The following is a 14,173-nucleotide window of genomic DNA, read 5'->3' as shown; positions in this document are numbered from 1 at the left end:
AGTCTAGTTTACACCATGATCTTTAGTATCTAGCAAAATTAACAATTTAAACTTCCAGGCTTGTCTTTTGAAAGTGTTTCCTTAGAACCAGTGATAGAAATGTAGCCGTGTTAGTCTGGGGTAGCTGAAGCAAATTGCAGGACAATGTAGCACTTTAAAGACTAACAAGATGGTTTATTAGATGATGAGCTTTCGTGGGCCAGACCCACTTCCTCAGATCAAATAGTGGAAGAAAATAATCACAACCAAAGGATACAATTAAAAAAATGAACAAATATGAAAAGGACAAATCACATTGCAGAACAGGAGGGGAATGCAGGGGGGCGGGGAGGAAGGAAGGTAAGTGTCTGTGAATTGATGATATTAGAGGTAGGGAGAGTGGGATGTTTGTGAGTTAATGGTATTAGAGGTGATAATTGGGGAAACTATCTTGGTAATGGGTGAGATAGTTCAAGTGTTTGTTGAGTCCTTTTTGGAAAGTGTCAAATTTTAACATGAATGACAGTTCAGAGGATTTCCTTTCAAGTGCAGATGTAAAAGGTCTTTGTAGCAGAATGCAGGTGGTTAAGTCATTGAGAGAGTGTCCTTTCTGGTTAAAATGGCAAGAAACTGTTTTTTCTTTGTGATCTTGTCTGATATCTGTTTTGTGGGCATTAATCCTTTGGCGAAGTGTCTGAGATGTTTGTCCAATGTACATAGCAGATGGACACTTTCGGCACATGATAGCATAGATTATATTTCTGGATGCGCAGGAATATGTGTTCTTGATCTTATAACTCACTTGGTTAGGTCCAATAATGGTATCAGCAGAATGAATATGTGGACAAAGCTGGCAACGGGGTTTGTTGCAAGGGAAGGTACCAGGGTTGGTATTAGTGTGGTATGTCCTGTGGTGGTTGGTAAGAATCATCTTGAGGTTAAGTGGTTGTCTATAGGAGACTATGGGTCTGTCTCCCAGAGCCTCTTTGAGTATGGTATCCTGTTCCAGTATAGGCTGTAGTTTATTGATAATGTGTTGGACAGGTTTAAGTTGGGGGTTGTAGGTGATGACAAGTGGTGTTCTATTGTTGGTTTTCTTGGGTCTGTCTTGAAGTAGATGGTTTCTAGGTATTCGTCTGACTCTTTCAATTTGCTTTTTTATTTCTCTGGGTGGGTAGTTGAGGTTTATAAATGCTTGGTAGAGATCCTGAAGCTTCTGGTCTCTGTCAGTGGGATTAGAGCAGATGCGGTTGTATCGAAGGGCTTGGCTAGAGACGATGGATCGTGTGGTGTGTTCTGGATGGGAGCTGGAAGCATGTAGGTAACTGTACGAGTCGGTGGGTTTTCTGTAGAGAGTGGTGTCTAATTTTCCATTGTTGATTTGTACTGTGGTGTCCAGGAAGTGGATCTCTCGTGTAGAATGGTCCAGGCTGAGGTTGATGGTGGGGTGTAGGTTGTTGAAATCTCTGTGGAATATCTCCAGTGTTTCTTGGACATGCGTCCAGACCTTAGAACCACTATCCCTGACAATCATGGCATGTCTGTCTACCTCAAATATTTACAAGATGACGGACAATCCCCAGATATTCACCCCAAGCAGGTCACCAAACTAATTCATTTCATCATCATCCATATCAATTTTACATTCAACAATACACACTTTGTCCAAACCACAGGAAAAGCTGTGACGACTCCCCAATATGCCAGACTCCTCATGTGTCATCTTGAAGAAGAATTTCTGGACAAATGCATCATGAAACAAATAATATACCTGAAATACATCAATGATATTTTCATCCTGTGGACAGATGACGAACTCCCTCAGATTTTGACCACAATTTCAATAGGTAGCATCCATTCATTAAACTCTCCCAGGAGCCCTCTCACATCAGTATCAACTTCATGGAAACCATAATCTCCTTCAGCAATGGAACCCAATAGACACTTCTATATAAATAACTCTGTGGATTTTCATACCTATCTTCATAGATCCAGTAACTACTGAACCACACAAGAAATCTGTTACTTACAGCATGGACCACAGAATTTACGCCTAGGAGAAAGTCTGAAGTACACACCTTCACACGCTCAAAGCCACCTCACCAAATAATGGCCATTTCACGAGAGAAGTAGATTATGCCATGGAATGGGCCACCAATATATCCCCCAAAACCCAGCTTCAATGCAGAAATAAAACCCCTAGTTGTCACCGACAACCCCACACTGGAACCCGTATGGAGTAACAACTTCAACCCATATCCAATGAGAAACCTGTCCTAAAATAAATTTTTCCTGAACCCCTCTTTTTGCTTTCAGACAATCCTCCTACCCTCCCAAGCTCATCAGAAGCAATGTCCCTCCCCACTCCCACCGCCAGCCCCATATCAAGACACACCAATTCAAAGTGACACAAAATACCACTAGACCAACAAAGGCAAAACCTGCTGATATATCATCTCTGCTACAATAAGCAATACCCTCCATAACACATCTTTCAAGATCCATGGATCCTACATATGCCTGCCTGTTATAAAATGTGGTCTTCCTCATTCAGTGCATTAAATGTCCCAATAGCAACTATTTGGGTGAAACCAAAAGTTGTGCTCTCCAATGAACTCAGATAGGAAAATGACAGAAGACAAAACCATATCACCTATGGGTGAACAGTTTTTTTTCACAAAGTGATCACTCTGTCTGACCTGTCTGACCTCGTATGCAAAGAAAACCTGCAGATCTCCAAAAGATGAACTCTGAAGACTGAAATTCATAGCTGTGATATACTCCTCACTTCAGTCCATGATTTTAGTATATTACAACAATCTATAATCCACTAACAACCACCCTCATTTGCTTTCCCTTCTCCCCTTCCTTTTCTCCCTCTGACTAAGGGATGTTAACAGGCCACTTCACCTTGAATGGTCCCTTGAGATATATATTAACTACTTACGCATAGCAATCTTTTCCCTCTGGTATTTAGGTGTGACACTGAGTGAGGGCAAATCTACACTTAAACTCTGTGTCAGCATTCCTGCACTGATGCAGCTGCATTGCAGTAACACCAGGAAAGACTCCCTCGTGCTGATAGGAGAGCTATGTCGATAGGAGAATCACCTACTGACATAGCGTGTCTGCATGGAATGTTAGGCAGCTATATCTATGTATCTCAGGGATGTGAATTTGTAACACCCGTGAGTGACATAGGAATACTGATATAAATCTGTAGTGTAGACCTGGCTTAAGTTTTTACAAACTTAAAGAAGAGCTCTGAGGAAACTCAAAATCATGTCTCTCACCACCAGACATTTGTCCAATAGCAGATATTTTCATCCTCTGACAGACTGCCTCAGATTTTAACCACAATTTCAACAGGCACCACTAAACTCTCTCTGTAGCATTCTTACACCAGCATCAACTTCCTGGAAACCACAGTCAGCTTCAGCAATGGAATCCAATAGACACCCAACTTACCTCTCTAATATCTTTGGATCTTCATAGTTATAGCATCACTGCATTGAACTTCTGCCAGTCAGATTTCAACATAAGAATGGCCATATTGGGTCAGACCAAACATCCATCGAGCCCAGTACCCTGTCTTCTGTCAGTGGCCAATGCTTAGGTGCCCCAGAGGGAATGAATAGAGCAGGCAATGATCAAGCGATCCCACCTCTGTCACCCATTCCCAGTCTCTGACCAACAGAGGCTAGGGACACCATTCCTACACATCCTGAATAATAGCCACTGATGGTTCTATCCTCCATGAATTTATCTAGCTCTTTTTTGAATCCTGTTAAAGTCCTGGCCTTCACAACACCCTATGGCAAGGAGTTCCACAGGTTTTGTGTTGCATGAAGAAGTACTTCCTTTTGTTTGTTTTAAACCTGCTACTTATTAAAAGTACTAAGTGCTCTATAGGCACTAAAAAACCTTGAACAAGTCTGGCCTTAAAGTGCCATGTAAATGCTGGATAATATCATGCTAACAGAGGCCTTAAAGGAAGAGGCATTTTTAAAGCTCTAACTGGCCATAAAGAAATGAAATCACTTATGTAAGAAGAGTCCTATAAGTGTAAATTAACACAGAGACAAAATTCTTGAATTACATATCTGAAGTTGTTAAATATGTTTGCTTCTGAAGGTGAATGATGATAACCATACACCATCAAGAGAAATTTTTATAATAAAATTTACATAGCTACTTGTATGCATAACGTGACAGCAAGGTTTTGAGGCCTCCATCCTAAAGAAATGTATGCTTATGCTTAACTTCGCTGTGTGGTGTTAGTTACTGCCTTCATTGATACAATGCATCTGGCACTATTCACAGTGTGCAAAGTACATGCATAACTAACTACGGGATCAGTGCCTACATGTGTGTTAATGCAAACATAATATTATGTATGGACTCTTGATAATCTTCACCTCTTTGTAGGATTATTTGTTCTGGTATCACCATTTGTATGTGGCTAACTTCTTCTAGGCCAAATAGAATGCAGACAAGCAAAACTAAGTTTAGCAGTTCCTTTATCAAACAATTATCTAATTATGCCTGTATTTGTCTGGGCATGTTTATTCATGCATATTATTTTTTTCATAGAACAGTTACTGGCAATAAGGCATTCTCTATGGTATGACTATTATAAATAAAATAAGAGGGACATCTAGTGCTTAAAGATGTGGATAGCACCCTAAAACTAACAAGTTCAATACTTATTACTATAATTTTATTCTACCTGGTTAAACAAATATGTACAGATTTTATGTCATAACGTTTCTATACAGTTCACAATGAGTGAACCGCTCTAAAAAATTTCCTTTTACTGTTTAGGTATTTCAGCTGTGAGCAAGTATTCCCTATGAATAATAATAATAGTACCTTGTTCCACAGAAACATGAGATCTACTGTTAATGTAAGCAGTACTAAATCTATCTGAGCACTGCACACTGTCATGAAACTGAGCATGTCTACACCTGCCACTGCTACCTAAGGTCACATGAGTGATGACAACGAGACAACTGAAAGCAAATAGGACCTAATTCACCAAAGCACGTAAGCTTTAAGACTCACTGAAGCTAATGAGATATTAAAAGCCACATAAAGGGGCATCAAAACTATCACTGTTCATAAGCAATAGCTATACCTGTGGACAAGCTATACAGATACCTCACACTTTCTTTCCTCAGGTGAGGGGAGGACCCCATCCTGCATGACCACTGCACAAGTCACCTATGTAAACCCCTTTTCTCTGGAGTCCTGTGTGTGGATCAAGAATTTGGCAACCTGTCTTTGAGGAAAGGTTCATAACAGATTTCTTTCCAAGGAAAAATAAATTAGTATCTATAAATCATGTTAATCAAGTTCATCTTCTCCAACAGTTTCCTCTGGCAGAGAACAACCTGAAGTTTACAGTTGGGAGGCACTAGGCTTCACAGACTTTAGCACTGCTGTTTGTGAAAGGAAGCATGCCTCCCAGACCAAGGGGTTTAGAGGGAAACACAACCATTATCAGAGAGGGAGAAGGATAAGAGTCAGACAGCAGGGCCAATGCAGGCCTCAGGTCGAGGTGTGGGGGGGGGAGGGAGGCTCCAGCTTCACAGCCCCACAAGGGGTGGGTCCTTGGGCAGAAGGGGCAGAGCCATGGCAGCCAGCTATCAGTACCTCTTGGATCATGGTTTGCCACTCCCCCTTTAGCCCACAGAACCACACAGCGTGCATGGCGCCACGCTCAGCTGGCTAATCACAGGAGCCCGGAGCTCCTGCTATTGCGACTGCGGCCTGGGCCCTTTAAATTCACCAGGCCCAGGGAAATTGCCCTTTGCTTCTCCTGTTGCCAGGACTAGAGTCAAAACATGGATGACCCTTCAATTTATGCCAGGCTCCTGTGGAAAACGGGGAGCAGATTTGGTTGAAGAACAGTGGGGAGAAATGGAGCTATGAGGGAGACGAAGGTCATGCCTTCTATTCAGGCCACCATGCCCTTGGAAAGGTGATCACTCCCCAACAGGAGGACTGTAGCCACAAGGATCCTCTTTCCTCTGACAAGGGCTACAATCTTTGTCATTGGGGAGAGGTAGCCAGGTATGCCACACCATTGTTGGCTGGCCAGTATTTAACAAGGAATAGGTAAATGAAACAAACAGAAATGCCTCAAGTGGTTAAAAGCTTCACTGACTAGTAAGATGCTCACCCCTTAAATCTATAATCAGATCTCCCATCAGGTTTATGGGAGTTTCCCTTAAGTCAAGACCACATCTACAATGTTTATCGTGAGTCTGAAAGGAGCATACACACTGGGGTGAAATGGCTGCACAGCTGGCTCTAGTGCTGAGACATGTGTTTTTCATGAGCTACTGAGAGCTTTCAGCAGGTGCCTGTGTTGAACTAATGGACCCTGAGTTGCTCTCTCCATCACAACAGGCAGCCCATTTCAGCCACACTAACCTATAAGGAGATACATTCATCTTATTAGTAAGTTCTGCAGCTCAGCAGTAATGTTGGTTTATGTCTTAGAAAAGAGATGAGCAGTGGGATTTTGAAACTATTTGTTGGTGTCACCCTAATGCAGTGTCTCCTCCAACTTATTGGCCACATATATGCTGCCATACCCAATCTTTCAAGCAGGTTTATTCTTTTACTATAGGTGAGTAAACAGAAAAGTCTTAACTAACCCTTTTTTCCTCAGACTTTCAGGGTCAACCCCCATGACACAGAGATCTCCTACTTCTGGCAGTCTTCCTGTTCTAGCCAGCTCTTCTACCTCCCTAACACACCTGAACACTTGTTGCAGGGACTCACCACAGGAGTTAGCTTCACTCCTCTGTAGCTTCCCTTCCCCAGGCACAGCCTACCCCAATCTCTTCTTTCTTTGCCTGGCCTCTCTCAGCCCTTGATATGTCCAGCCACTGGCAGGACTGTACTCAGTTCCTATGACACAAGGAAGCTGATTCCAGTATATGCACAGGAACCAGTTACCCTATGACAGCAGGGAAATCAGACAAATTAAAAAGGCAGGCATTACAATAATAAAAATTGAGGAAAACGCAATACTTCCATCTCTTGAGTAGCTAGTGTTAAGTTTTACTATATTCCTCTAACTGGAAAATGACAGTTTAATAATCTGTCCTATGATACTTCAACTCTTGTTAATCAGAACCCCTGAGCTTCCCATCAAGACTGGTGCTATCAGCCAGTCTCTAATTGACACTATGACAGAAGAGCATTAATCAATGAGGCAACAATTACAAATTATAAGTGCACTGGGGAGGCAAGCAGACTAACTGGAGAGAGACTGTGCAATACACAAAGCAAAGAAGTACATCTACATGCAGTCTGTGGCATATGGCCAGAAGGGCATTTTCTCATCAAGTTACAGATATCTTTCCTAAAAGTTGTGAGGAGCTCTGTAGCAGTTGATTAAAAAGGAAACCAAAATCTAATGAGCTACAGATATATACTCATTAGGGTTTAACCCCTCCCCCCCCAAAAAAGGATGAAAATGATTTAAAAAATAAATACAATTTTAAAATGTCACACACACACGTATACAGTATATGCGCTAGTTCATTACCTTTTTTTTCATGTTGTACAGGTTTGAATTTCTCTAAGTCAGCACACTTGGGATCTGACCAGTCCTAAATCAGAGAATTTGCCAAACCATAGGAGGTCAATACTGCCTAGCAGCATTACCAACACTTCCACTGCTTATTGGGTTCTTAGAAGACATTTAGGGGTAAAAGAGAGCTAAGTATAACAGCACAGAATATAGAGCCAGGATAGGCAGCTATAAACAAACTTTATGGGACCATGGGAAACTTGACCGCCCCTATGATAAGTAAACATCTGGCTAACTAAAATCATGCTGGACCATGGTTGTTGCTGGACTAGAGAAGTTCAACCGATAGTCTTAAATTGACAGAGAGGATGTTTTGTGCACATTTCATCAATTACTTTCCTGTTAGTAGTGTTTCCGATTTTACTTAGAGATACTTATCTACAAAGAAGTTTCACATTGGTCTATGCTGAAGAAGACAAGTCCAAGGCCCCATTAGCTTTCTTACTGTGAAAACAATACAAACTCAAACACATAACTGATTAACCAATTGTCTGTTCTGCATTTGCAGCTAATTCTCCTTTTCAATACACTGAACTTCTACAAGTCAAGAAATGTTAAACCAGGTTATACTCAGAAACAAGGATTTTCATTTTGAAGTCAATGATACTGGTACACCTCACTCAAGTGTTTTTGAAAATCTCACCCTACAATGCCTAATGTGAGGTTGGGTACCTAATTTCAGGGATGCACTTCTAATGGAAAATGTCCTCTTCGCAAAATCAAAGCTTTCCAGTGAAAAATTTAAATGTTGCCCCCAAAATTCCATTTTTCCTCCACAGAAATTCAACAGGTAGTTCCCACCTGCCCACTTGGAAGGCTTTCAACAAAAGTCTGGAATACTCAGTGTCTCCACTTCTGGGCCGTGTCCAGACTCAGGGGTTTTTTCGGGAAAAGTAGCCTTTTCCCGAAAAAACTTCCTCTGCGTCCAGACTCAAGCCGCGTTCTTTCGAAATTATTTCGAAAGAACGCGGCTTTTCTTTCGATGGCGGTAAACCTCAATTTACGAGGAAGAACGCCTTCTTTCGAAAGTTCCTCTTTCGAAAGAAGGCGTTCTTCAATGTAAAGAGGCCGTCTTCGAAAGAGAGCATCCAGACTCGCTGGGTGCTCTCTTTCGAAAAAGCGGATTTCTCTTTCGAAAGATCCGCCTGCAGTCTAGATGCGATCTTTTGAAAGAGGCTCTTTCGAAAGAAGCCTGCAGTCTAGACATAGCCCTGGTGTCAGGCATGCTGAACACCCTCGTTCTCTGCTGCTCCAGTTGGAGAGACTGGGAAGCAGAAAGACCCAGTTCTCTGTCTCTCTGGCACTGGGACCGACATGTCCTTGTTGACTTCATTTTCTGCATGACAGAAGTGAAATTGATAAGAGCCTTCCAGATACACAACAGGGAAGCCAAAAAAAATCATTTTAACTCTCCTAAAGTGGAATTTAATTTGAATTCCTTCCTGAAAAAAATTACACATTTTTGAAGAAAAAAACTTCATCCCAAACAGGATAAAATCAAAAGCGCAAAGTTTTTCCATGGGAAGAGATTTACATTTTCCAGCCAGCTCTGAAAATACAGTTTTGCAATTTTATGCTGATAGGAAGTTTTTAATAAAAATACTATTTACAGCAAACACTTATTGTCTAATTAACTTTAAGCGCAATCGTTTTATTGAAGTAATTATTCACAGATAAGAATCCAAGACCATCCACTAAAGAAAGTTGCATGCATATATGCTTCTGTGATTGCAGGATCATGGCATTACTTTTTGCTATAATAATTATAATAAATAATTATTATAAATAGAAAATAAATAGAAAAATTAAAAGCAGCAGCCCTAGCAGTAGTGGCATTTAAAAACCCTGAATTCATTTAATTATAAAGAAAAGCCCTAGCAATACAGGTTGAAACTCTGTAATCCAAATTTCTGTACTCCGGTAACATCCCTGGTCCGACATCATCAGGAAGACCCCAGGAGCATTGCCAAACTATGGGGTCGAGAGAGTGGTTCCCTGGGTGTCAGTGGAGCTGCCCGGCAGAGCACGGAGCTCCAGGCAGCAGCAGAGCTTCTGGGGAGAGCCCCTGGCAGCAGCGGGACCTCCGGGCAGAGCATGGACCCCAGGAGGTAGCAGAAGCTGCTGGGGAGGGGAGGGGCGCGGGGAAGGAGAGCCTCTCCCCAAGTGGCAGCAGAGCTGTGGGGGAAAGATAGAGCCCCCACCTCCCCATGGGGAGAGCAGAGCTCCAGATGGCAGTGGGCTGGACAAGGAAGTAAAACAGAGCTCCAGGTGCATTGACCAATCAGGTCCCCAGGGTGCCACACCAGGGAGGTTAATCCCGGGACCTAACCCTGCTGTGGCTCTGCCTTTTAAATTTATTAAGAGCGGGCTACATTTAAAAGGCTGAAGCAGAGCTGGGGGACCCAGCATGAGCCGAGACAGCTGATTCCTGGCTCACGCTGGGACCCCCTGCTTGCGCTTTAGCCTTTTAAATGTATTAAGAGCTTACAGGCTCATGCTGGGTCACCCTGCTACTCACCAGTCTTAGGTATAGAAAGGCAGATGCGCAGCATCTGGGACTAGGCGCAAGACAGCTGGGTCCCAGCTACCGCTTGCCCCTGCCCGCCCATGGAGATGGTGGTGGGGGGAACCAGCTCCTGCTCCCCCAGATACAGCAAGGGTGGGGAGAAGCAACTAGTCAAGGGACTAGTCGACTATCCAATAAGCTTTTGCAACTGCATCACATGCTGGCTCATATTCAGTTTGTGATTCACTATGCTCCTCACATCCTTTTCACTAGTGCTACTGTCTACCCAGTATTTCCCAGTTGTAGTTGTGCATTTGATTTTTCCTTCCTTTTCTTTCATCTGATTGGTTTTAGGCCAATCCTCCATTTTGTCAAGGTCATTTTGAATTCTAATTATGGCCTCCAAAATGCTGGCACCCTGTCCAGAGTTGTGTCATTCTCAGATTTTATGAGCATACTCATTGCTCCATTTTTCAAGTCATTAATGGACACTAACTAATGACAGATCCTCACTAGACTACACTAGATATAATCTTGCAGTTTGTCTGTGAAACACTGATAATGATTGAAAATAGTTTTCCAACCAGTTTTGTGCCCATTTTATAGTAATTTCATCTAGATCACTAGTGTGTTTAGGAGAATATCATGTGGAACAATATCAAAAGCCTTACTAAAATCAATATATATCATATCTACTGCTTTCTCACTATCCATTAGCCCAGTAACCCTGTCAAAGAATGAAATTAGGTTGGCGTGGATTTTGTTCTTAAGGTAAGAACAACTGCTCCTTATTCATTCCTGCTAATCTCACAGTAACTTCATCCCAAAGGTGACCTCCTTAGAATGATCTTGTTTTTTCTCAGTGTACCATTGCAGTGCTGTTCTCATCAGAGTTCCTCTGATTGTGCCTTAATACCTCTTCCATATGACCAGGTATTACCAGAAAATAGCTTTTTAACCAAAGCAAAAAATATGTAACATGAAATAAAATTATTCCTTATTGGTTACAGTTCCCATTTCAGTAAACAAATGCCTGGCAAGTTCCTTTTGGTTACTAATTGCAAAACAAATGAGTATAAACAGAGCTTATTTTAGCTATTCACAAAAGAATAAAGTATGGATACAATCGAAAGAGTCTAACAAATAATTCCATTATCTACCCTGAAAAAAGAAGCAAATATTAATAATATGAATAAAATAATGATTTTAACTATGGATCAGGTGAATTCTAGCAATTATTTAAGACAAACGAATGAAAAAAAGTCAGACTATCCAAAATACAAATCAAGACTGTAACATCATTAACAACTTATGTCGCTGAAAATGGTAACAAATCAGTGTCACATGTCAATCACCACCTCTTATTGCATATAACACATGGTCCTCTTAAATTAACCTTTATGTAGTGCCAAATTCCACCAGCAGGTGTCACCTTGCATAGGCTTAAATACATCAAAAGATAATCCGTTTTAAAAATGAAAGAATAAGACTACTATTTTTAGAGACCTCTTACCCCTTTGCTCATTGCACATGTGATCTCATTGCCTGCCTAGTCTAAGATCTCTGCCTCTCTCTTTCTCTCACACACCATCATTGTCAGGAGTTAACCAGAGGTGGTGGCTCACCAGCTGTTTTCCACAGGACTTTATAAATTGAAGTACAGCCACTTCTTTCGATGTTGCTAAGGTCTCTTGTTTGTGATGCTGCTGAGAAAAGCATAATGACTGCAGAGTTGTTAGCACACAAAACAGGAACTCAGAAATGTACAACCAAATCCTGAAGTTCTCTAAGAGGGCAAGTTTGAACCCTACATAAAAATCAATTATTATTTGATTGTTCCAATATTTGCTCACACTTTAAATAGGGAAATTTATTCCAGATAATCAGCTGGACATGGAGAGTGTCTCTACACAGCACCATAAATTCAAAATAAGATACACAATTTGCATAGCTTATTTTGAGTCTTTTTTGAAATAGGCTATTTTGAGCCATCCCTAACTCTTCATACAACGAGGTTTACGGGAATGACAAAATAGCATGTCCTCTATATTTCAGAATAGCGGATGCATTCAAAAGATGTGGGCTAGCTATTTTGGGATACTTCTGGTATTTCGAAATAACTTTGATGTGTAGACATACCCAAAAAGTGTCTACATTCACACAGAATAAATTTCAGGGGCGTGACTCATAGACAGCATGAAATTGCTCTAGTGTCATAAGCAATTCTGAAGAATAATTACCAATCAAAAAACTATTTACAGCAGCAAGTGGTTGCCAAGATCTCACACTAGAGCTTTTAGGTACATTACCAATGTGCCATAATATACCATCTGACTAACAACATGTCTCATCGCAACACTAAAGTAACTTGTTACAATGATATTATTATTATTTAGTTGTGCTGTGGTAACGCCTATGAGCTCTGGCCATGAACCAAAGCCCCATTGTGCTATGTGCCGTACCAACATAGAGCAAGTACACAGTCCTTAGGTTTCAAAGTATAGCCACACTGGAAGATTTATGGTGCATACCTTTGATCTCAATTGGGAATATTGACATGCTTAAAGTCAGGCATTTGGTTAAAGACCTCACTAAACTGGGACCTTATTCTCAGATTTCTAAAGATATTTAGGTGACTAAAAATGCAGACAGGGATTTTCAAAAGAACATAGGCCCACAACTCCTCTTGATTTCAATGTCTTATATAATCCAATTGGTTTCCAAAGGATTTAGACACTAAGCACTTTTGAAAAATCACACTAGACACCTAGCTTCACCTTTAGGTACCTAACTACCTTTGAAAAATCTGGCCTTGATCTTTGAGGTGGTTTTTAACAATGGGCTTGATCTGCCATTCGCTACTTTGGCTAATCTCCCACTGACAGGGCCGGTCTTAACCAATTGGTGGTCCCGAGCCAATTTAAAAAAGAATACCGGACACAAATTTGTCAAGCAAAAAAAAAAAAAAAAAAAACCACCGTGGGACAGGAGGGGGGAAACAGAGGGAAACCTGGGGGAGGATTTGGGAGGTTAGGCCAAAGACCACCCCTAAGACAGACTCTGTCGGCGGCCCCTTGAAAATGGCGGCTCATCTGCCCCTAAGACCGGCTCTGCCCACTGAACTCAGTAGAACTCTTGCCATGGTGGGGAAACACATGCTCAGGCCAACAAACAGATTCATCACCCCTGGAAAAGTCTTGCAAGACAGACAAGTATTGTAGTGACATATTGACAGATATAATGTTAAAATAATTGCTTTTCTGACACATGCAGGTTATAAAATGAAAAGGTCTTCACACTGAGGCCATCAGCCTGAGAGAGAGCCTCTGCAATGCACATTGACTGCCACAGGACTTGGGGGAAGAGGAGAGGGCAGTCTCAGCACGCTTTAGAATCAGTCTCTATAAAAGCAGACCTTCTGAGGGAAGGCACCTAATTTCCACTGAAGTTAAAAAACTAAAGAGCACTCTTGATCATTGAATTAGGCCTGCTCTTTTATGCATAGTGACTGTAGGCTTTCAGTTGGACCAGCGATGATAGTCTCCTGAACATCAGCTTTTAGGCTATAAAGTCTGAGTCACCTTGGCGAGGGCCTGTGGTTTATGTTTTCAGTCCAGATGTAATTTTCTTTTCTTCACCAAAAATTGCTTCAGTTTGTTTAACAGAATCTGAGAATTACAATGTCAAAACAAATCCACCAATGCTTCCCTCATTCCCTGACCTAAATTAGGGCCTCCTCCTGCAGTTCTGCTATGCAGAGAACTATACTGAAATCAGTTCAGGACCTGGCTTCAAAACTTTTTTCTATTTGGAAAACAAAACTTGTCTAACTAGCTAGGCGTTTATAAAGCACCAAAGCATCATGCTCTCCAGGCAGTGCATCCTAGTAGACTTAATCCTCTTGAGTGGGATTAACCCTTCTTGAACTGACCAACCAAAGAGAGGCAATTGATTGGAAATTGCAGGGATGACCAGGACCTCGCATTTTCAGAGGCACTATCATTATTGTTCGCGGTTGTTCAAAAGAGTTGTGTTATGGCAAAGTACGCATTTACAGCTATATGTGCCTATATATTTGC

The sequence above is a fragment of the Pelodiscus sinensis genome, chromosome 1, assembly GCF_052426305.1.
Source record: "Pelodiscus sinensis isolate ZL-2025 chromosome 1, ASM5242630v1, whole genome shotgun sequence".
Classification (NCBI taxonomy): domain Eukaryota; kingdom Metazoa; phylum Chordata; order Testudines; family Trionychidae; genus Pelodiscus; species Pelodiscus sinensis.
This window is presented reverse-complemented; position numbering follows the sequence as displayed.